Raw genomic sequence first — 21,615 nt, forward strand, 5'->3', positions numbered from 1 at the left:
TTCTCCAACTTTTTGTGAAACATTTCAAAGGTATCTCAAGTTTGAAAGAATAGTACAATAGCCATCCTAGATATAGTGATGTTAATATTTTGTCATATTTTCTTTGTGTATGTAATAAATTGTATTTCCATGATTTTTGCTGAAATCCTTGAAAATCACTTGCCAACATCATGCCAACATCCCTAGCTATTTCAGTGTCATCTCTTGAAAAGGAAACTGTCTTCAAACAATATTATTATCATACTGAAAAATAACTGTAATTCCCTAACATTATAAAATGTCAAAGTAATATAAAATTCTCTTAATTATCTTCCACATATCTGTCATTTGGAGAGAGGAACGCTTGGTTGTACTATCTCTGAATTTTCCTTCTCTTCCCTCTCTCCAGCCCCTAATGACAACTCCAAAGAAAACTGAAAACTAGAAATATTTTTTTTTCTACTTCTTTTGCAGCTTTTCGACACTCAGCTTTGTGACACAAATATCTCTTGTTTGGGAACAACATCTCAATGTCTACATAACATCCCACAGTGCGATGAGCATCTTGGGACAGTTGGGACTTGGGACAGTTGCCCTGGGCCTTCTGTTCTCCTTATGAGGGCAGAAGAGGGGCCCCTGTGCCAGGGTCACCCCTGGTTCCCCGAGAACTCATCCCTCCAACAGCAGGTGTCAAGGCGGACCTGAGCCCTCAGGATGAGAGTGAATTCACGTAATCCTCGAAGACCCCTCCTCCCCTTCAGGCGTTCCATCCCATAGTCAGGGGATCCAGAGGGGTCCACACACAGGAACCAAGACCCAGCCACCTCAACCCTTGTCATCTCCACCATCTTCTTCACCCCAGAGCCCAAGTGACAGCCCCAAAGCCCTGATCCTCTCCACCTTCATCTCCCTGTCAGCTGCCTTGACCCACCAGGACTAATCTCATGCCCTTCCCGTTTGTCTTAGTCACGACAAGCCCCCAAATAGTCTGGCCTCTCATCTGCGTTAGAGGCTCTGCACACCTCTATTATGTCTCCTCTTCCACTCCTCAGCTCCTGAGTGTTTCCACAGCGCCCCCTGGAGTTCTCAGACGCTGACCAGCAAAATCTCTAAAGTCCTCCTTCAGGATGTTCCCTTCACCTCACAGCTCTGACAGAAACCTGGGTCTCCCAGAGGACACCGTCCCTCTGAAGTCCTCTGATACTGTTTCCTCGTCCATGGATCTTGTACCCCTGTACCTGGGGGTGGGTGGGGTCCTTCTCCTTATGACTCCCTACAAACTTTTCTCCCGCCCCCTTCCCTAACATCCTCTGGTCTGTCATCAGGTTAGAGCCGCCACTCTGCTCGTTGTGGGCCTTCCCCATGGACACCCAGACCGTCCCCCTCATTCCTCCTCTCTCACAGCTCCTGACTCGCCATCACTGACTCCGACAATGTTAGCTCCTTGGTCTCAGGTGATTTCAACATGAGATGTGTAGGCTGAATAGTGGCCCTCAGTGTGGTCCATGGCCAAATCCTTGAACCTGTGACATGTTCTGTCTACACAACTCTGGGTTTTGCAGGGTAGGAGGTCTCAGTTCCACAAAGGGGCACTCTTACAAGGGGACACGACAAGGGTCCCATTGAACCATACCCTATGACTGCCACCCAGCAAGCTTGGATTCCATGTGCCCGAAGACCAGCAGGTGAGAGGAGGGGTCCTCTCTTCTCTAGGCAGGAGCGATTGAGTCTGGTCCTCAGGAGAGGACCATAACTGGTGGTCCATAACTGGTGCAGGAGGACTCCACGGGGAACTCAGGTGAGGACTTGGGCGCCTGCTGCTTCTCCCTTGTCCCCGCGAAACTATGAATGTTAGGTGCGGTGACCCAGCATGAGAAGGGTTTGATTTCCAAGGGTCCAGACGCCTCAGGTAGGAAGGTTTAGAACACATCCCCAGGTGAGGCACAAGGGCTCCTGCTCCTGTCTCTAAGATCCAAGGCAGCATTTATGCAGAGACCCTGCTTCCCCTGGGCTGTTTCCAGACAATGACAGGTCGCAACAGTGACCCTACGGGAGGTTCATTTCCGGGAGACACAGGGCTCCTCCTAAGGCCATCTGTGGCTCAAGAACTCTTCTGTGGCCTTGCTCAACTTCACTTCCATGGCCTAGGGGTCTAGGATAGTCCAGTGAACCTTGTCTCCTGTCTGCCTCTAGGGGTCAGATTGCATTTCAGTCCTGCGGGCTCTCCCAGTGTTTTCTGCCCGCCTCACATTCTCTGACAAGTGTTTCCCCTAATAAAACACTGGCGAGTTCAGTCTCATCTTGGCAACTGCTTCTTGGAGGACAGGGACTAACAAGATCATTTTCATTTGTGCACCAATAACCTATTACTTATTTCATCTTATAAAACCTTTCTCTTTATCCAGCTTCTCCGACCAACATCTGCTTCATTTCGCTTGTCTTTTTAGTATGTTTGAGTTGTATTTGTTGCTTTAGGACACTTAAGTTTTAGGGTAATTTTCTGTTCAATAAAGCTAAGTAATAAAGCTCTAAGTCTTTATTATTCTATGGATATTGTCTAAATCTGTTCTATTTCCTTGCATTTTTAAAATGCTATCTATACTTAATATTTCCAATTGCTCTCCTCTTGTTCTCTCTTTTACTAATTTGGACTTTTCTTTTTCTCCTCCTCCTCCTCGGCTTTCTTCCTCCTTCTTTTCTTTCTTTTTAATATGAGGACTCCAAATATATAAATTAACACTATATGGTTGTGCTAAAAGGAAGCATTCTCAGGACCCATATGCTTGAAAGTGTGATGCCATTTATATTCACATTCCTTTTCTTTCTTCTTTTTTAAAAAAAACTTAAAAAAGGTAATTTCATGTGTTGATTGGTTGTGCTGGGTTTTTGTTGCTGCACAGGCTTTTCTCTAGTTGCAGTGATCTGGGGCGATTCTCTAGTTGCGGTGCACAGGCTTCTCATCTCACAGGCTTCTCTTATGGGGCACAGGCTCTAGGGCGCTCAGGCTTCAGCAGTTGCGGTTCCTGGGCTCTAGAGAACAGGCTCAATAGTTGTGGTGTACTGGCTTAGTTGCTCCACATGTGCGATCTTCCCAGACCAGGGATTAAACCCATGTCTCCTGCATTGGCAAGTGGATTCTTCACCACCGAACCACCAGGGGAGCCCTGACACATTCTTTTTCAATTAACACCACATTGCAATTCAACAATACATCAATAAAATTAAAATTTAAAAGTACAATGCCAGATATACGGAATAAAACTAAAAGAAATGAAGTTATTGTTAGAGCCAGAAAAATATGCCAGGGTGATCTGCACTGCAAGTGACTTTCAACACAGGAAGTGGGTTTTACCTCTTGCTTTCTGCCTTTCTGCTGAAAACAGCTTCCTCTGAACAAACACATGAACAGCATGAACACTTACACAGCCCTAGTGAAAATTTAAATTGATTGTAGAACTTTGAAAATCAAATTAGCCTTATCTAGAATGGTTATAGTACATATATCATATAACCCAACAGTCTTACTCCTGATCATTCACTCTGGGGGGCTGCTTGCCTATGTGTCCCAGGAGACATGTACATTAATGTTTACGGCAAAAACTGAAACACCATATGTTCATCCAAAGGAAAATAACTGTGGTACAATCACAAACTAAAGCTTTTCTAGTAGTAAAATGAGTGACTCTTTCTATCAGTTATCAGATAACTCACCTACCCATAACATTGAGTCACAGAAGAATACACGCTGTATGTTTTCACTGAACAGGAAGGTAAAAAACAGGCCAAACTAACTATAAAATCATTAGAGAAACTCAGTAAACACAAATTTCAGGATAGAGGTTATACACGGGAGATGGGATTGAGAAGTGGCATGCAGGATCTTAGTGCCCCAACTAGGGATCGATCCCATGGTTGCTACAGTGGAAATGTGGAGTTTTAACCACTGAACCATCAGACAAGTCTCTTTAGCTTCACGTCTTATCTCAGAGGTGGGTCCCAAGTGCTGGGGTCCAGCCCCAGCAGGATCCAGGGGAACCCTCAGGATGAACGGCGTCAGCGAGAGAAGACACATAGGACCGGCCTTGTTGTGGCCAAGTCTGCTAGGGAGAGAGAGAGAGAGAGAGAGAGAGAGACCAGACCAGGAGTGTGCAGCAGAGTCTGGCCGTTGCTTTATTTTTCACCATAGCCTTTATACCCTACGTTGGTACATTTCCAAGGGGCAGATAAGCATACAGACTTAGTTTAACGTTATATCAGCTTGTCCTTCATGAAACCAGGTGTGCTCTGTATATTTTTTGTTTATGAGAGTCTTTTCCCATAGAATTTTTGTACATTATCTTCTGGCCTTGAGGTTAGCAGAAAACAGAGAAGTGCAGTCTCATGGTACAGCAGGTTGCAACATAATAGAAATACAATCCTGTTAACACAAAAGTCACTCTTTTTGCAGAAAGTCTCAGCTAAATTTATCTAAAAAGTTTAACATACAAAGACTGTGGCTCTGGTGAGGCAGCCCCTGTTTAGCACTCCTGGTTAAAATTAACAATTATCTTATTGTTTTTACACTAGGGCTAAACTCTTATTTTCTAGATCTCTAACTATATTAACAATAGTTTTCACTGCACAACCTCAGCACATTAACATCAATCAAATGTTGATCCAATAACCACTTTTAAAACAATATGTTTTGTATTCTCTAATAGGGCTTCCTCACCCCCCAAAGGGCTCTGTGCCTATTAGGGCCTTTTTTAATGGTTAATCTCTATGTATAATATCTTTTGGCTTTCAGGCCTGTTGACAACTTATGGCTTGCACCTGATGTAACTTTAAGCAACTTCAGTAGCTGACCCTGTCTTTTTTGTGGTTAATCTATTTTCTTTCTATTAGGTGTCATCTCTATGGGAACTAGATAGGATTACATTTTTACAGAACAGAAATGCAAAGGATTGCAAAAACAGCAGATATGGCACAAAGCAGGCTCTTAGTCTAAAAGTTAATTACCTGCAAGAAGTCGCCAGCTAATCTCTATCTAAACTATTTTCTTTTAGGCACATTTGTGGCTATAATATTTGTGGAGCTTTTCTCACCCTGCGGAGGGACCTATGCTTAATAGTTTCTTTTGTTAGCGTACTGTGCCTAGGATGTTTAGAACAATCATGAGCATTTTGTGCAATGGGAGCACATATTTATCAAACAAGCCAGAATGCCAGCAAAAGGGTTTGAATTGAAGCATTTCCTTCATCCCTGGCCCCTTCATAGGGTACCAGCGTCTAGGACATTTATTAATTAGGGTTTTAAGTTGGTCCTCATTCAATGAAAGAGGAGCAGGAGAACTCTTGGCAGGCAACACAAGAATCTGCAGCAGGACAAACAAGAACAACAGCAGAAAAGGGGGGAGGATACAGGGTGAGGTAGAGGACGAGGCCAACCTGGAGGGTCCCTTATCCTAGACGGCCTTGCCTGTCAGGTATTTTCCTCATGACCTCGTCATGGATGGGATCCCGAACGGCCTTGCCTGTCCGGTATTTTCTTCATGACCTCGTCACGGGCGGGACCTCCCATAATGGCTCCCAACACCGAAGGAGTATCAGAACTCCTTAAACTGATATTTTTGAAACTGGAATTTGTGAACCATTCCGGATTAATTTTTTTTCAATGAAAGGGAAAATTACATACCAAAGTTTATTTCAAGGATCCTTAGTAAGACCTACTCACAGTGGAACTAACCCATAGCCAAATACTGTGAACCGTATTAGAGAGAGAGGATCCAGGATGCTATAGAAATATCTTTGTCTAGGTCATTTGCTCTTTTGTTCACTGGCATCTCTGTCAGTTTTCTGCTGCACAATGTTTAATATGACGCTTACGGTCTTGTGGTGGCTTAGACACGTCACTTACATTAACTTCACATTCACCTGGCTTAAATACATTTACAGAACAAAAAAGTGCATTTTGCTCAGTGTAAATTAAGCTGGAAAAAATATAAAGGAATATCATCTTTGATAATATTACCTGATGAGATTTCATTTTAACTAGAAAAATAAGAATCTCATGGGACGGAGATGGGAGGAACGTTTAGGAGGGTGGGACATTGGTGTACCTATGGCTAATTCTTGTTGATGTATGACAAAAACCCCACAAAATACTGTAAAGCAATTATCCTTCAATTGAAAGGAAAGAAAAAAAAAGAAAAAGAATCTCTTACTTTAGTCTCCCTCCCCACTCCAAGCTTAGTATCATAACAACAGTTTTGATGTGACTCATTAGACAGGAACGGCTAATTTTGATCTAGGAACAAAGTTTTACCTAGATCAGAATCATTGCTTGGACTGCAAGGAGATCCAACCAGTCCATCCTAAAGGAGATCAGTCCTGGGTGTTCATTGGAAGGACTGATATTGAAGCTGAAACTCCAATACTTTGGCCACCTGATGTGAAGAGCTGACTCATTTGAAAAGACCCTGATTCTGGGAAAGATTGAGGGCAGGAGGAGAAGGGGACAACAGAGGACGAGATGGTTGGATGGCATCACCGACTCAATGGACATGGGTTTGGGTTGACTCTGGGAGTTGGTGATGGACAGGGAGGCCTGGCGTGCTGTGGTTCTTGGGGTTGCAAAGAGTCGGACACAACTGAGTGACTGAACTGAACTGAACCGAATTGTCCATAGCTACCTAATCATTTACATAGAGCTACTATATGTTTCCAGTGTATAGAATTTGCAGGGAAATCTTAGAGACCTTGGGGTATCTCACTTCTCTGTCTCAAACTTTTATTAGTAGTAATAGTGTTAGTCACTCAGTTGTGTCCGACTCTTTGCAATCCCATGGACTGTAATCCACCAGGCTCCTCTGTCCATGGGATTCTCCAGGCAAGAATACTGGAGTGCATTGCCATTCCCTTCTCCAGAGGAACTTCCCAACCCAGAGTTTGAACCCTGCTCTCCTGCATTGCAGGCTGATTCTTTATCATTTGAGCTACAGGGAAGACCTGCAAACTTTTATTATTACGTTCCAAAAAGAAGTCTGAAGCACTCAAGAATAATTGACTAAAGGAAGCATTTGATTTACAAAATCCTGAAAGAATATTTAATTTTGATTTTAACATGTGGGTAAATTCTTTGATGTTTCTCCCTTCCAGAAGTGGAGCTTCATTTTCTGCTCTTGAGTTTGGGTTGGACTTAGTGATTCACTTAAAAATTTTCTATTTGTTTGACTGCATCAGGTCTCAGTTGCAGTATGTGGGCTCTAGTTTCCTGACCAAGGTTTCAATCTGGGCGCCCTGCATTAGGAGCATGGAGTCTTTGCCACTGGACCACCAGGGAAGTCCCAATGATTCCCTTGTAACTGAGAGAGCAAGCTGACGTAATGATGTGCGACTCTGGGCCTATGACATCAAACACATTGCAGCTTCCATCTTGGCTGCCCTCTCTCAGATCACTTGCTCTGGGGGAAGATAGCTACCTAGTCATTAGCTGCTTTAAGGAAAGTTGGTATGGCTCAGAACTGAGGCCTCCCAGGACCATCCGGGAGGGAAATGAGGCCTCTTCCAACAGCCATATGGATGACCATGTTTAATGTGAATTTCTTGCCCCAGTTAAGTCTTTGGATGATGCAGCCCTGGGTGACAGCTTCATCGCAACCTATGAGAGGCCCTAACCAGAATTCAAGTAAACCTCTCCTGCAATTCTGATTCTGGAAAACTGTGGAACATAATAATTATTTATTTTTTAAAATTCTCACTTTTACAGCAGTACACAGTTATTACAGCATCCAAAGAAAATAATAGATTATTGCATTTTATTTTTGATCTGTTGTAAATTAACAATAGGATGTTAAACATAGGGCTTTCCTGGTATATCAGATGGTAGAGAATTTGCCTGCAATTCAGGAGACCTGGGTTCGATCCCTGGGTCAGGAAGATCCCCTGGAGAAGGAAATGGCAACCCACTCCTGTATTCTTGCTTGGAGAATTTCATGGACAGAGGAGACTGGTAGGCTATAATCTGTGGGGTCACAAAGAGTTGGACACAACTGAGTGACTAACACTTTCTATTAAACATACCATTTAGTTTTAAGATTTAAGAAGAATTCCCATAGTTAAATGGACAGAAAGCATGTTATTACTATTCACAAAATTTTATTTATTTGAATTTCCATTACCAACTGTAACCCAATTAAACCCAAAGGAAGAACAAGGCTATATTAGGCAGATTCTAAGACAGCCGGTGATAACCAACTGCTGGTTTTTCATCTTCTCCCACTTGTTTGATCAAACACTAACGCAAGTGGCACTGTGAAGGGATTTTTCTTATGTAGTTAAGGTTCATATCAGTTGAGTTTACAACAGGGGGTGATCATGGGTAATCCAGACCGAATCAAGTGAACTCTTAACCAGACTAGGTTATTACTGAACAAAGAGTGAAAGGGATTCAGTGCTTGGGAGGGCTTGAAATGGAGGGGCCCACATAGCAAGACATGCTGGTGGCCAGAGGTTCTGAGAGCAGCCTTCTCCTAACCTCAAGAAAGGAAGTGGGGACCTCAGTGCTACAACTACAAGGAAAATTTTGCAAAGAGTTCTGCGTGAGCTTGGAGGAGGACCTTAAGCTCTAGTTGCAAACACAACCTCATGAAATGCTGAATAGAGACCCTCTCCATATCGCACCTGGACTTCTGATCCACAGATCTGTGAGCATTGAAATGGCTCTTGTTAGAGCCCACTACATTTGTGGTAACATTTTATGCAGCAGTAGAAAACTAATGCACAGGCTCAATAGTGCAACATATAAAACATTTTCTCCACTGGAATGAATTTATGAACTCTCACATATACTAGTTGAACAACGTAAGATCTTTCCTAATTTCTCTACTTTAAAAAATTTTCTGATTTGTATATGATGCCATCAGACTTTAATACAATCAGGTTTGTTTATTTCATTTGTTCAACAATGATTAATTTAGTGCTCACTATGTACCAAACATAGCTTTATATGCTGGGGATACAGCTTTAACCATAACAGCTTTAACACAAAGCCCCTGTGCCCATGTGCCTTACATTCTAGAAGCTTTCCAAGAGTGAGATGGAGCCACTGGAATATTAAAAAATGTCTGAAATGACACTCCTGACCACTGTGGGGGGCATAGTCCATGGGTGGCAGGTGAGGTGGTGGCTCTTGTGCCACAATTCAGGGATGAGAAGTTGGAGGCGACTAAGGGGAAGAAGAGGGCCTGAGGGATGAGAGAGACAGAGAGAAGGGCTAGAGAAGCAAGAGGTGTGGAAAAGAAGCAGATGTAAAGAATTCTAAAGCAGTGACACTCTCAGATTTAAATATATTGTTACATTGATTTGCTTAACAGGTATTCTTTGCATCTTGTATTTGCTCTGTTCTGTGAGGCTGCCTAAAAACCAAATGTCTCCTTATATCAATCAGGTTAAAGAAAATAATACCAAGTGCCCAATAAAATGTGTACATTGCTTAGGTGTGGATCACAAATATAGACGATGCAGGAGTGTTCGTGAAGGGCACTTTGATTGCACTGAACACTTGCAACTTTGAGGGGATTAAAGTTTGTACACTCTGGTTGAAATATAATGTGTTAATAATATTTCTTATTTTCTGTATTCTTGATGCTCTGCCATTTGTGGTCTGGATAACTGGGGAGAGACTTGTGCTATAGAGCTGACCAATTCTTACAGACAGCATAGGGCTTGCCCAGGAGCAGCCTTTTCTTTGCAAACTAGACAATCCAGAGTCCGTATCTGGAATCACCTCTTCTATAGCAGAGCCTGGCGGGCTGCAGTCTATGGGGTCACAAAGAGTTGGACATGACTGAGCATGAACACACACACATACACACTTCTATCAGGTCTTACATTCCAGGAAGCAATATTCCTCTGCTCTTATTATCCAGGGCCAGGTACCAGGCACCTAGAGACAGGCCCTGTCTCCCAGAACCTGCCAATGACCTTATTCAAACCAGCCAATCCTAAGATGTTTCTCCAGCCCTCCTTTGCTTTCCCTCAGCCCTGAGGAAAACGCCATGCAAGTTTCTGAGCCATGCTTTCTCCCTCTCCCTGACCTTCTGGCCAACCTTGGTACTTCCCCCTGTGGCCCTGTGTGGTGTGCCATGCCCCCTCCTCTCTGAAAGTGTAATTAGTACAAAATCTTCTTTCAGTGGTTTAGCCTCTCCTGTCATCACCTAGTCACTGTAGTAAATTCCCGCCTAGGCACAGGTCTTAGGCAGGAAGAAACTGTGCTCCCATGTATTGACCATGTGCTGAGACTCCGACGGGAAAACTCGGGGCTATGGAATAAAGGTAATTTTAAAGTATAAAAGCCTGGAGCCACAGTTTGGGAAAGTGAAGTTATGAACTTTGGTTATTGCAGAGGTTATTTGAATGGTTATTCCATTCAAATGGGAAGGGTAAAATCATTACTTTTACAGATTAGATGCTCAATCATTCAGGGGACATCAGGATTATGGTTAACAAGCAAACAGGAAACTGGTCTCTATAGGAATCTCTACATATACAACTGCCCCCAGTTTAATGAGTATCCCATTGTTTCTTCACCAGCTTTCCGAAGACCAGATTGCTCTCTGGCACCCTATTCCTTGGAAGTTTGTTTTTCCTAAGAGAGTGCCCGAGGGATGAGTGAATAGGGACGCAAGTCGGGGAGAGGGAACTGAGGAAGGGAAGACAAAGGGGCTGAGTCCAGCCTGGGGGTTTCTCCTTGGTTTTCTCAAACAGTCCCAGCGCCAGGGAGACTGTGACAAAGGGCTCTTGGTGCAGCCTCGAGGAGAGGGGCGGGCCACAAAGTCCCAGGTGCCCTGGGCGCGGCGCTCAAGGTCTCAGGTTCTAGGGTCGGGGGTTGGCGTCTGGGACACGCAAGCTAAGCACTGGCGATTCCCCATCTCCCTCCCCACAGTTTCACTTCTCTCTCTCACAACCGTGTCAGGTACTTCTTCCTGGACACCTATGACGCTGCTCTGGGCCTCGGTCTACTGGTTTCTAGAGAAGCCAATCAGCGCCACCGCGGTTCCCTGTTATGAAGTTCTCAGATTAGTCCGAACTCACATTCGCCCCAGATTCCAAGGATGCAGGTCACCGAGCCGAGAACCCTCCTCCTGCTGCTCTCGGGGTCCCTGGCCCTGACCGAGACCTGGGCGGGTGAGTGCAGGGTCGAGACGAAATAGCCTCTGCAGGAGAAGCCAGGGGACCGCCTGTCTGAGGCGAAGGACAGCCGGGGAAGACGCGTTTCTATGGCCCCGAGACCAGACCCACTACCTCGCCCCCGTCCCGTCCGGACCCTCCCCTGTCCCTTCCGAGCCTGCAGCCCTCTTCTCTCAACACTCGAGTCTCCCACCGGGCCTCTTCCGTCTCGCACACCCTCTCGTCCCCTTCTCCCTTACAGGTCACATTCACCCCGGACATGGGGACCCCTGCCCGAAGGAGCGTCGGGCCGGGTGGAAGCCCCTCCCGGTCCCGGGGGTCCACTCCTTGAGGTACTTCCACATTTTAGTAACGCGTCCTGGCCTCGGGAGAGACCTTTATCAATCCGTCGGTTACTTGGACGACACGCAGTTCGTAAGATACAACAGCGACGCCGCGAACCCGAGGGTGGAGCCGCGGGCGCAGTGGATGGAGCAGGAGGGGCCGGAGTACTGGGGTCCGGCAAACCAGGATAGCCAGAGAACATTCGCAGGATTCGCGGTCGAACCTGCAGGTCATCGTTGGCAACCACAACCACAGCGAGCTGGGTGAGTCTCAAGCCCTGCATTCCGCTGCGATGAGCCGGGGTCCCCCTGAGTTCCCGGGTCCGAGGCTTCGCCCCGAGGTCAGGAGATCCTCCGACCTCTCTTCGGTCTGGGAAGAGCACTCTAGGAACTAGGATTCACAGGGATTGCGTTTTCAATTTAGGAGAAAAAACGGGCTCTGAGCAATCACCGCCCGTGAGTCTGGAGCCGGAGGTGGGCTAAGTTGAGCGCTGGGCGGGGCTAAGTGGGCGGCGCTAACCGCGGGGGCGGGGCAGAATCGCACAGCTTCCTTTGGATGTCTGGCTGCGATGTCGGGCCGGACGGCCGCTTGGTCCGAGGGTACGAGCATTTCGCTTACGACGGCGAGGATTACATCACGTTGAACGAGGACTTGCGCTCCTGGTCCGCGGCGGGCACGGTGGCTCAGATCATCCGGCGCAAGTGGGAGGCGGAGGGAGTCGCGGAACAGTACCGGGAATACCTGGAGACCGAGTGCGTGAACTGGATCCGCGAATACCTGGAAAAGGGGAAGGAGATGGGGCTGCGCGCAGGTACGAGGGGCCCCGGGCCCTCTCAGATCTCACCTCAGGTTGGGGCTGTACCTCCAACTAGCCCAACCTAAGGGGGAGAAGCATAAGCTTGACACTAGAATTCTTCCCCCTCTCCCCCACGCCCCCCGCCCCAACTTGGATCCTTAGAGTAAGGCTTACATATTCTTACCCAGTGTCTGAAATGACACTCCTGACCACTGCGTAGAGAATAGTCTATGGGTGGCAGGTGAGGTGATGGTTCTTGTGCCACAATTCAGGGATGAGAAGTTGGTGGAGACTAAGGGGGTGAGGGATGTGAGAGACAGAGAGAAGGACTAGAGAAGCAAGAGGTGCGGAAAAGAAGCAGATGTAAAGAATTCTAAAGCAGTGACACTCTCAGATTTAAATACATTGTTACATTGATTTACTTAACAGATATTCTTAGCATCTTGTTTTTGCTGTGTTCTGTGAGGCTGCCTAAAAACCAAATGTCCTTCTCAGGACAATTAAATGATTCTGTCTCTCTGGATGTGGAGGTCTCTGAAATAATTTCTTAACAGATTTCTTTGACTTTGGCCTAAGTCTTGGTGCTTTACTCTCTCACCTTTTTCTCTGCTCCATGCCTTCTTCACTGGCCACCTGACTCCAGATTTTTTGAGTCAACTCGGTCTTCACCTGGGTCAGGACCAGAAGTCTGTATTGTCTCACTCAGAGACCTGGAGCCTCCTACCCTGGACTGTCTTATCCTGTTTCTAGAACTTCTCAAAGCATAAGAAGTTTTCCCATATCCTGGGGTCCAGGTTCATCTCTGGCTTCTGCACTCTCACCTCTCACACCATTTATTCCCTCCATTCTCAGAATGGTCACAGAAGTGCCCGCTCATGTGGCCTGTTAGAGTTAATACAAAGTTTCTAAATTTTCTCACCTTTCTTCTCAGTTCCTTGGAAGACCCATGTGAGCCGACACCCCATCTCTGACCGTGAGGTCACCTTGAGGTGCTGGGCCCTGGGTTTCTACCGGGTAGAGATCTCACTGACCTGGCAGTGTGACAGGGAGGACCAGACTCAGGACATGGAGCTTGTGGAGACCAGGCCTTCAGGGGATGGAACCTTCCAGAAGTGGGCAGCCCTGGTGGTGCCTTCTGGAGAGGAGCAGAGATACACATGCCATGTGCAACATGAAGGGCTTCAGGAGCCCCTCACCCTGAGATGGGATAAGGAGCAGGGTGGGGTGGAGCTTCCTCTCAGATAAAGCAGGAGCCCTTCATGTCTCAGTTCAGCAAGGTCAGGGCTCAACCTGAGGTCAGGACCCTTCCCTTTCCTCCACAGAAACTCCTCAGCCCTCCATTCCCATCATGGGCATCATTGTTAGCCTGGTTCTCCTCGTGTTGGCAGTGGTGTCTGGAGCTGTGATCTGGAGGAAGAAACGCTGAGGTAGGGAGAAGAATGAAATCTGAGTTTTCTTGTGCCCCCAGGGGGTTTCAGGACAGAAAATGTCCAGTCTCTTGCCGCAGTGCTGGGAGGTACCATCTACATACACGTACTTACCCAGTTGGAGGTCCTGTTTCTAACACTCTTTTTTAAAAAATAATTTTATTTGTTTATTTATGGCTGCGTTGGGTCTTTGTTCCTGCACAGGCTTTTCTCTAGTTGCAGAGCCGGGGGCTACTGTCTAGTCGCTGTGTGCGGGCTTCTCATTGCGATGGCTTCTTTTGTTGTGGAGCCCTGGCTCTAGGGTGTGTGGGCTCAGTAGTTGCAGCTCCCGGGTTCCAGAGCACAGGCTCAAGAGTTGTGGCTCAAGGACTTGGTTGCTCCACAGCATATGGAATCTTCCTGGACCAGTGATCGAATCTGTGTCTCCTGCATTTGGCAGGCGAATTCTTTATCACTGAACCACCAGGGAAGCCCTCTAACACTCTTTTGAAAGGCATGTGTGTAAAAGAGGAGTACATTCTCACTTTGATGATTCCCTTAATGGGGATCTGATTTCCAGCAACTAAGTATAGACATCCAGAAGAGGATTGGTACAGTTCCCATAAACCCTGTTTCCTCATGTTTCTCAATCCTGCCCTGGATCTGCATTCACAGTTCTGGAAACTTTCCTAGGATTCAGGACTAAGGGCTTCCTATAGAACCTCATGACTCTGCCTCCCCTGAGGCCTCTCACATAATGTCTTTTACCCACAGATGGAGATGGAGGGAGTTATACTCAGACTGCAAGTAAGTATGGACAGGTGTGTGTGTGGGTGAACCCTGAGACCCTTGAGATAGTATAGATGGGAACCCCCTGGGGGGTTCACCCACCCTGTATTGTCTCCTTTAGTCTTAACTCCTGTGGACTCTGACCAAGTTCTGTTCTATCCCAGGAGAAGACAGTATCTGAGGCCCTAATGTATCTCTCATGGCTTCTAAAGGTGAGACTCCGGAGGGCCTGAAGTGGGAGAGGGGTTGGCTTATGGGGATGCTCTGGATTTGAACATTTTGAGTAGGGTCCAGAATGTCTCCACCTATGATGACTGACCTGAATTTATTTATTTATTTATTTTTTTAAATATTATTTTATTAGTTGGAGGCCAATCACTTCACAACATTTCAGTGGATTTTGTCATACATTGACATGAATCAGCCATATAGTTACACGTATTCCCCATCCCGATCCCCCCTCCCACCTCCCTCTCCACCCGACTCCTCAGGGTCCTCCCAGTGCACCAGGCCCGAGCACTTGACTCATGCATCCCACCTGGGCTGGTTGACCTGAATTTATTCTTGATTATTTTCTTCTATAGTGTGAGACTGATGGCTTGTGTGGAACCGAGCAAAGAAAGCTGTGTTCACGCCCCCACTCTCTGACTTTAGAACCCAGACTTCTCTTTTCGTAGAGGTGTCTGAATGTGTCTGTGTTCTTGTACTGTAATGTGAGAAAGTGGGGAGGCTGACCCACCCCTGCCCACAATGGCCTCCATTTCTTCCCCCCACCATTGTGTGATGGTATCATAGGTGTTTGTGTATCATCGTATTATTTATTTACATATGTGCAGCTCTTTGTTGTATATCAGTGCTACCGCAAAAAATATCATTTTGAAAAACATACTTTGAAAGTGGCTGAGTGGTTCCTAATTTAGCCATTGCCTTTTGAGATCATATGTTAGATTGACAAAGTCCTTGTAATTTTTATGTATTTTATTTTTAAAGTAAATGATTCACTCTACTTTCTGATCAGATATAATGTTAACTTTGAACTTCCCTGAGGTCTAGTGGTTAAGACTCTGTGCTTCCACTGCAGGGGGCATGGGTTCCATCCCTGGTCGGGGATGTTCCACATGCTGCAGTGTGGCCCCCCCTGCAAAAAAAAGATATAATGTTAACTTGAAATCTTAGTTTGAGTAGTTCAACTTTCAGTTAATTATGTGCAATCCTATCTGACAGAAGTTGTGTGTGTACAGTGAAGCTTAGAGGATATCAACAAAAAGTGGATATGAATCTTCAGTTCTTAAATTACAGACAAAAAGGAAAGTCTATAAATCACAAGTCTTGCTGTTCTTTTCTGCTAGATCAGCTCAAGATAGACAAATTGACACCTGGGTGTGGTTTCCCTGTGTATATGGTTTCACCTCCTCTTTATAAATCACAGGAAGCACAATTAATGGATTGTATAAGCATATGTTTAGTTTTGTAAGAAACCGCCAAACTCTCTTCCAAAGTGACTGTATCATTTTGCATTCCCATCAGCAATGAATGAGATTTCTTTATTCTCTGTATTTTATTGGCATTTGGTGTTTCAGTGTTCTGCTTTTTGGCTGTCCAAATAGCTATGTTGTAGTACTCTTGTTGTTTTATGTTTGTTTTTTTTTTAATTTATTTATTTTTCTTTTTTTTTTCTTGTTTTAATTTGCACTTTTCTGATGACATATGGTGTGGAGCATCTTTTCATGTACTGTTCTGCCATCTGTATGTCTTCTTTCATAGGTATCAGTTAAGGTCATTGGCCCATTTTTTAACCAAGTTTTTTCTTATTGTTGAACTTTAAGTTCTTTGTATATTTTAGATAACAGTGCTTTGTCAGTTATGCATTTTGTAGCTATTTTCTCCTAGTCTATGGCTTGTCTTTTCATTCTCTTAAGCATTGCTAGATTTAATATTTAAATGTATAATTAAAGAAATATAGTAGTACAGCAAAACTATTTATAAAATACCTCTTTGATAGAAAACTGTACTTAGAAAGTTTTCTCACTTTATACCAAATCTGTAATTGGAAAAGTACTTTTATTTCATATATGAATAAAAAAAATTTTTTGAATAAAAATTTGATACTATTTTTCTATACTCATAGAGAACAGTGATAAATGTGTCTTTTATATAATTCAGATACTTGATTAGTTTCCCAGTATAAGAAAATGTTACCCCCGAGGTAAGTTTCAATAACATTATTTTTGTTGAAATAGGGTTTGTTTCAAAGGTAATAATAACAACAAAGCTGGGGATTCCCTGGCTGTTCGGTGGTTAGCTGTTTAGGCTCTCACTGCTGAGGACCTGGGTTCAATCCCTGGTTGGGGAATTAAAATCCAACAAGCCACCTAAGGTGGCCAAATAACAACAATAACGAAGCTTTTTTTTTTTGAGAGTAATACAAAGTTTATTGAATTAGATTTTTCTAGTTAAAACTGAGATCACATTTACATACTATTTTGCTAGTCTACATGGGTACATTATTTCTAACAAGTTTAGACTTGTTAGATTGAAATGGGCTCAATAATACAAAGCCATATGCACACACCCACAAAACTTGTTTTTAAACAGTAGTGCATACATTATAATCCTTGGGCTTCCCAGGTGGCTCAGTAGTAAATAATCCACCTGCCAATGCAGGAGACACAGGAGACAGTTCAATGCCTGGGTTGGGAAGATCTCCTGGAGGAAGAAATGGCAATCTACTTCTTGCTGGGAAAATCCCAGGGACAGAGAAGCCTGGTGGGCTACAGTCCATGGGATCACAAAGAATTGGACACAACTGAGTGACTGAGCAGACACACACACAAAGCCAGCTTTGCTTAAAAACCGCTAGTTCTAAAGATCAGTCTGTTTTGAAGATTAACCCAGACACACACCATATGATTCTAAAATCTATTTTAGCCATTTTGTAAGATAGCCATTGAGCTAGTTACTGGACTGTGGTATATATTTTTAAAAAGGACACTGATGAGGGGCACCATCTGGTATTAAAATAACTTTTACCAGACAGCTGACTGCCTCCCTCTCCTGTCAAAAACCTCTGGCCAAAAACCTCTGGCTCCCCTGTGAAGACCGAAAGGACCTAGCGATACTTCGGCAGCAGTTCCCTTACAGCTTGACGGTGACAGAAGCAGGCCCACGTCCGCCTTTAATTCTACCACATTAAGCAATTCGCAAACAGTTCTGAGATTAGAACATTTACCGGGGTACTTACACACTCACTGACATGGAGAGTCTGCTAGAACAGAGGAAAAGTCATAGGTGGGTAAGTAGGAAGGTAGACACAGAAAGAGCCAAGCTGCTCTGTTCAACACCTGTGTGTGTACCTGTGCTTTAACTAAATGAACTCAGGAGGCCAATAGCAATTCAATTCAGTTCATTTCAGTCCCTTAGTCGTGTCCGACTCTTTGTGACCCTATGAACTACAGCACACCAGGCTTCCACATCCACCACCAACTCCTGGAGTTTACCCAAACTCATGTCCATTGAGTCAGTGATGCCATCCAACCATCTCATCCTGTCATCTCCTTCTCCCCCCGCCCTCAATCTTTCCCAGCATCAGGGTCTTTTCAAATCAGTCAGCTCTTCGCATCAGCTTGCCAAAGTATTGGAGCTTCAACTTCAACATCAGTCCTTCCAGTGAACACCCAGGACTGATCTCCTTTAGGATGGACTGGTTGGGTCTCCTTGGAGTACAAGGGACTCTCAAGAGTCTTCTCCAACACCACAGTTCAAAAGCATCAATTCTTCTGCACTCAGCTTTCTTTATAGTCCAACTCTCACATCCATACATGACTACTGGAAAAACCATAGCCTTGACTAGACGGAACTTTGTTGACAAAGTAATAACTCTGCTTTTTAATATGCTATCTAGGTTGGTCATAGCTTTCTTTTCAAGGAGTAAGCGTCTTTTAATATCATGGCTGCAGTCACCATCTACAGTGATTTTGGAGCCCCAAAAATAAAGTCAGCCACTGTTTCTACTGTTTCCCCATTTATTTGCCATGAAGTGATGGGACTGGATGCCATGATCTTAGTTTTCTGAACGTTGACCTTTAAGCCAACTTTTTCACTCTCCTCTTTCACTTTCATCAAGAGGCTCTTCAGTTCTTCTTTGCTTTCTGCCATAAGGGTGGTGTCATATGCATATCTGAGGTTATTGATATTCCTCCCAGCAATCTTGATTCCAGCTTGTGCTTCATCCAACCCAGCATTTCTCATGATGTACTCTGCATATAAATTAAATAAGCAGGGTGACAATATATAGCCTTGACGTACTCCTTTTCCTATTTGGAATCAGTCTGTTGTTCCATGTCCAGTTCTAACTGTTGCTTCCTGACCTACATACAGGTTTCTCAAGAGGCCGGTCAGGTGGTGTTCCCATCTCTTTCAGAATTTTCCACAGTTTATTGTGATCCACACAACCAAAGGCTTTGGCATAGTCAATAAAGCAGAAATAGAAGTTTTTCTGGAACTCTCTTGTTTTTTCAATGATCCACTGGATGTTGGCAATTTGATCTCTGGTTCCTCTGCCTTTTCTAAAACCAGCTTGAACATCTGGAAGTTCACGGTTCACATATTGCTGAAGCCTGGCTGGGAGAATTTTGAGCATTACTTTACTAGCATGTGAGATGAGAGCAATTGTGAGGTAGTTTGAGCATTCTTTGGCATTGCCCTTCTTTGGGATTGGAATGAAAACTGACCTTTTCCAGTCCTGTGCCCACTGTTGAGTTTTCCAAATTTGCTGGCATATTAAGTGCAGCACTTTCACAGCATTGGCTTTCAGGATTTGAAATAGCTCATCTGGAATTCCATCACCTCCCCTAGCTTTGTTCGTCGTGATGCTTCCTAAGGCCCACTTGACTTCACTTTCCAGGATGTCTGGCTCTAGGTGAGTGACCACACCGCCGTGATTTTCTGGGTCATGAAGATCTTTTCTGTACATTTCTTCTGTGTATTCTTGCCACCTCTTCTTCATATCTTCTGCTTCTGTTAGGTTCATACCATTTCTGTCCTTTATTGAATGGACTTGCTCAATTCACCTTCCAAATCAGAACAAGACTAAAAAGCTCAGGTGAGTTTTCTATGTGCACAGGTTCCGCCAGTGATGAGGAGCTTGTAAGCAGGCTCTCTACTCCTTCTGCACAACAGGATGCAGGCACAGAGTCCGACCAGTAGCTGGAGACCCGCAGATGTCACTGCCGCATAGATAACATGCCTCATGATTTCCGGTGGCTTCTTCACAACTTCCGGTAGCCTCATACCCTGCGGCATAGAGATCAGAGGGGCGGGCCAGACTGCCTTGACAGCTGCTGGCGGTCTCCCTGCAATAGCTAAGGCGGACACTCTGATTTTTGGTTTCTTTGAACCAGTCTTTATTTTCTTAGTGAGAAGAGTTGTGATTGGGACAACAGGACAGCTGTCTGGGAACATAATAGCCCAGCTTGCAGCACAGGGTTGGTTCCACCGTAGGTTTTATATATTTTCCAAATGCTGCGATCAACCTCATTTTCCACCTTCGCTCTGTAAACACATCCCCAAACCACTGCAACAACTTCTGTGACAAAAACCTAAGAGTAGGATGACGACAAACGTGGCAGGTCCATAGCGGCTTTCCTGGATGGTGGCATAGCAGCCAATCAGCCCTGTAATGAAGAGCCGGGCTCCTACAGCTACGATCAGCACAGCAGGGAGGAGAGGGTAGACATCTTCAAAGAAGTGGTCGTATTGGTTCTAAGGGATGAAGACATATGCTCCCACACCAGAACATGAGGTTGAGAAACACCAGTGTGGTCTTGGAGTAACTGTTGCCACACTGGCCCTTCTCACTGATGGGACACGCTCACTGACGGAGGTTGCAGTGGTGACATTGCCTCCCTGATGGGAACCACCCAGCCTGCAGAGGAAGGCGGGGCCCTCGCAGGCGGGGCCCTCCCCCACCCCCCCTCAACCCAACCTTCCTCGTCATCGCTCACTCCAAACCTCAGCCAAAGGTTTGTTAAATGATGGATGGACTGAATTTTTAAAAAGCGATAGCAGATCCTTTGTTTCATTTTTCTAATGCTGCTCTGTCCACATGAAACTGTTTATATTTTAATCTATTAAAATAAAATAAAATTTAGAATTCAGTTCCTGCATTGAACTGCCCATAATTCAAATGCTCAAAAGTCCCATGTGGTCAGTAGCTACCATAATCAAAGTGTAGATCTAGAACATTTCTATCATTGCAGAAGGAAATTTTGGACAGCAGCAGACCAGTGGATTCTTCTTTCATAGGCAGAATCTTGAGTATAGTTACAGGATAATGACAATGCGGAGTTCCAATTTCTATTCATGAACTCTTTTCTAATGAGTGAGTGTCCATCTCCTGTGTGAGTAAAGGTTAATTATTCCAACTAGACAGAAATAGTTAATATTACTTTTAACAGTTTTACATTGTAAATTGCAACCAATAGAGGGGTATGTAAAATATATTTGGATTTACTTTAAGTGAAAAAATTTTTTTGTTTTTTTTACATATCATATTATATTAATTTACATACATCTATTTTCAGGTGTACCACATAGTGATCCAAAATTTTTATAGAGTATAATCCATTTTGGAGAAGGAAATGGCAACCCACTCCTATATTCTTGCCTGGAAATCCCATGAACAGAGGAGCCTGATGGACTGCAGGCCAAGGGGTCACAAAAGAGTTGGACAAGACATAGCAAATAAACAACAACAACATACTTCATTTAAAGTTGTTACCAAGTATTGGTTAAATTTTCTTTGCTGCACAATATACCCTTGTAGCTTATTTATTTTATACACAGTAGTTTGTACCTCTTATTCCCCTACTCCCACCTTACCCCTTCCCATTTCCCTCTCTCCAAATTACTAGTTTGTTTCTGTATCTGTGAATCTGTTTCTGTTTTGTTATATTCATTTGTTCATTTTATTTTTTAGATTTTACATGTAGTGATAACATACAGTATTTGTCTTTCTCTGACTTATTTCACTAAGCATAATACCCTCCAAGTCCATCCATCTTTTAGGATTTGAAATAACTCAGCTGGAATTCCATCACCTCCACTAGTTTTGTTTGAAGTGATGCTTCCTAAGGCCCACTTGACTTCACATTCC

The 21,615-nt window shown here is 44.5% G+C and overlaps 2 pseudogenes; one reads left to right on the forward strand and one right to left on the reverse strand.

Annotated features, from left to right (window-relative positions):
• The first annotated feature begins 11,017 nt into the window (after window positions 1-11,017).
• LOC136151898 (BOLA class I histocompatibility antigen, alpha chain BL3-7-like) lies at window positions 11,018-13,580 on the forward strand (annotated as a pseudogene).
• A 5,979-nt stretch (window positions 13,581-19,559) lies between these two features.
• LOC136151192 (tetraspanin-3 pseudogene) lies at window positions 19,560-20,457 on the reverse strand (annotated as a pseudogene).
• Between the last annotated feature and the right edge of the window lie 1,158 nt (window positions 20,458-21,615).

This window comes from Muntiacus reevesi, chromosome 20 (assembly GCF_963930625.1).
Source record: "Muntiacus reevesi chromosome 20, mMunRee1.1, whole genome shotgun sequence".
In the NCBI taxonomy this organism is placed as follows: domain Eukaryota; kingdom Metazoa; phylum Chordata; class Mammalia; order Artiodactyla; family Cervidae; genus Muntiacus; species Muntiacus reevesi.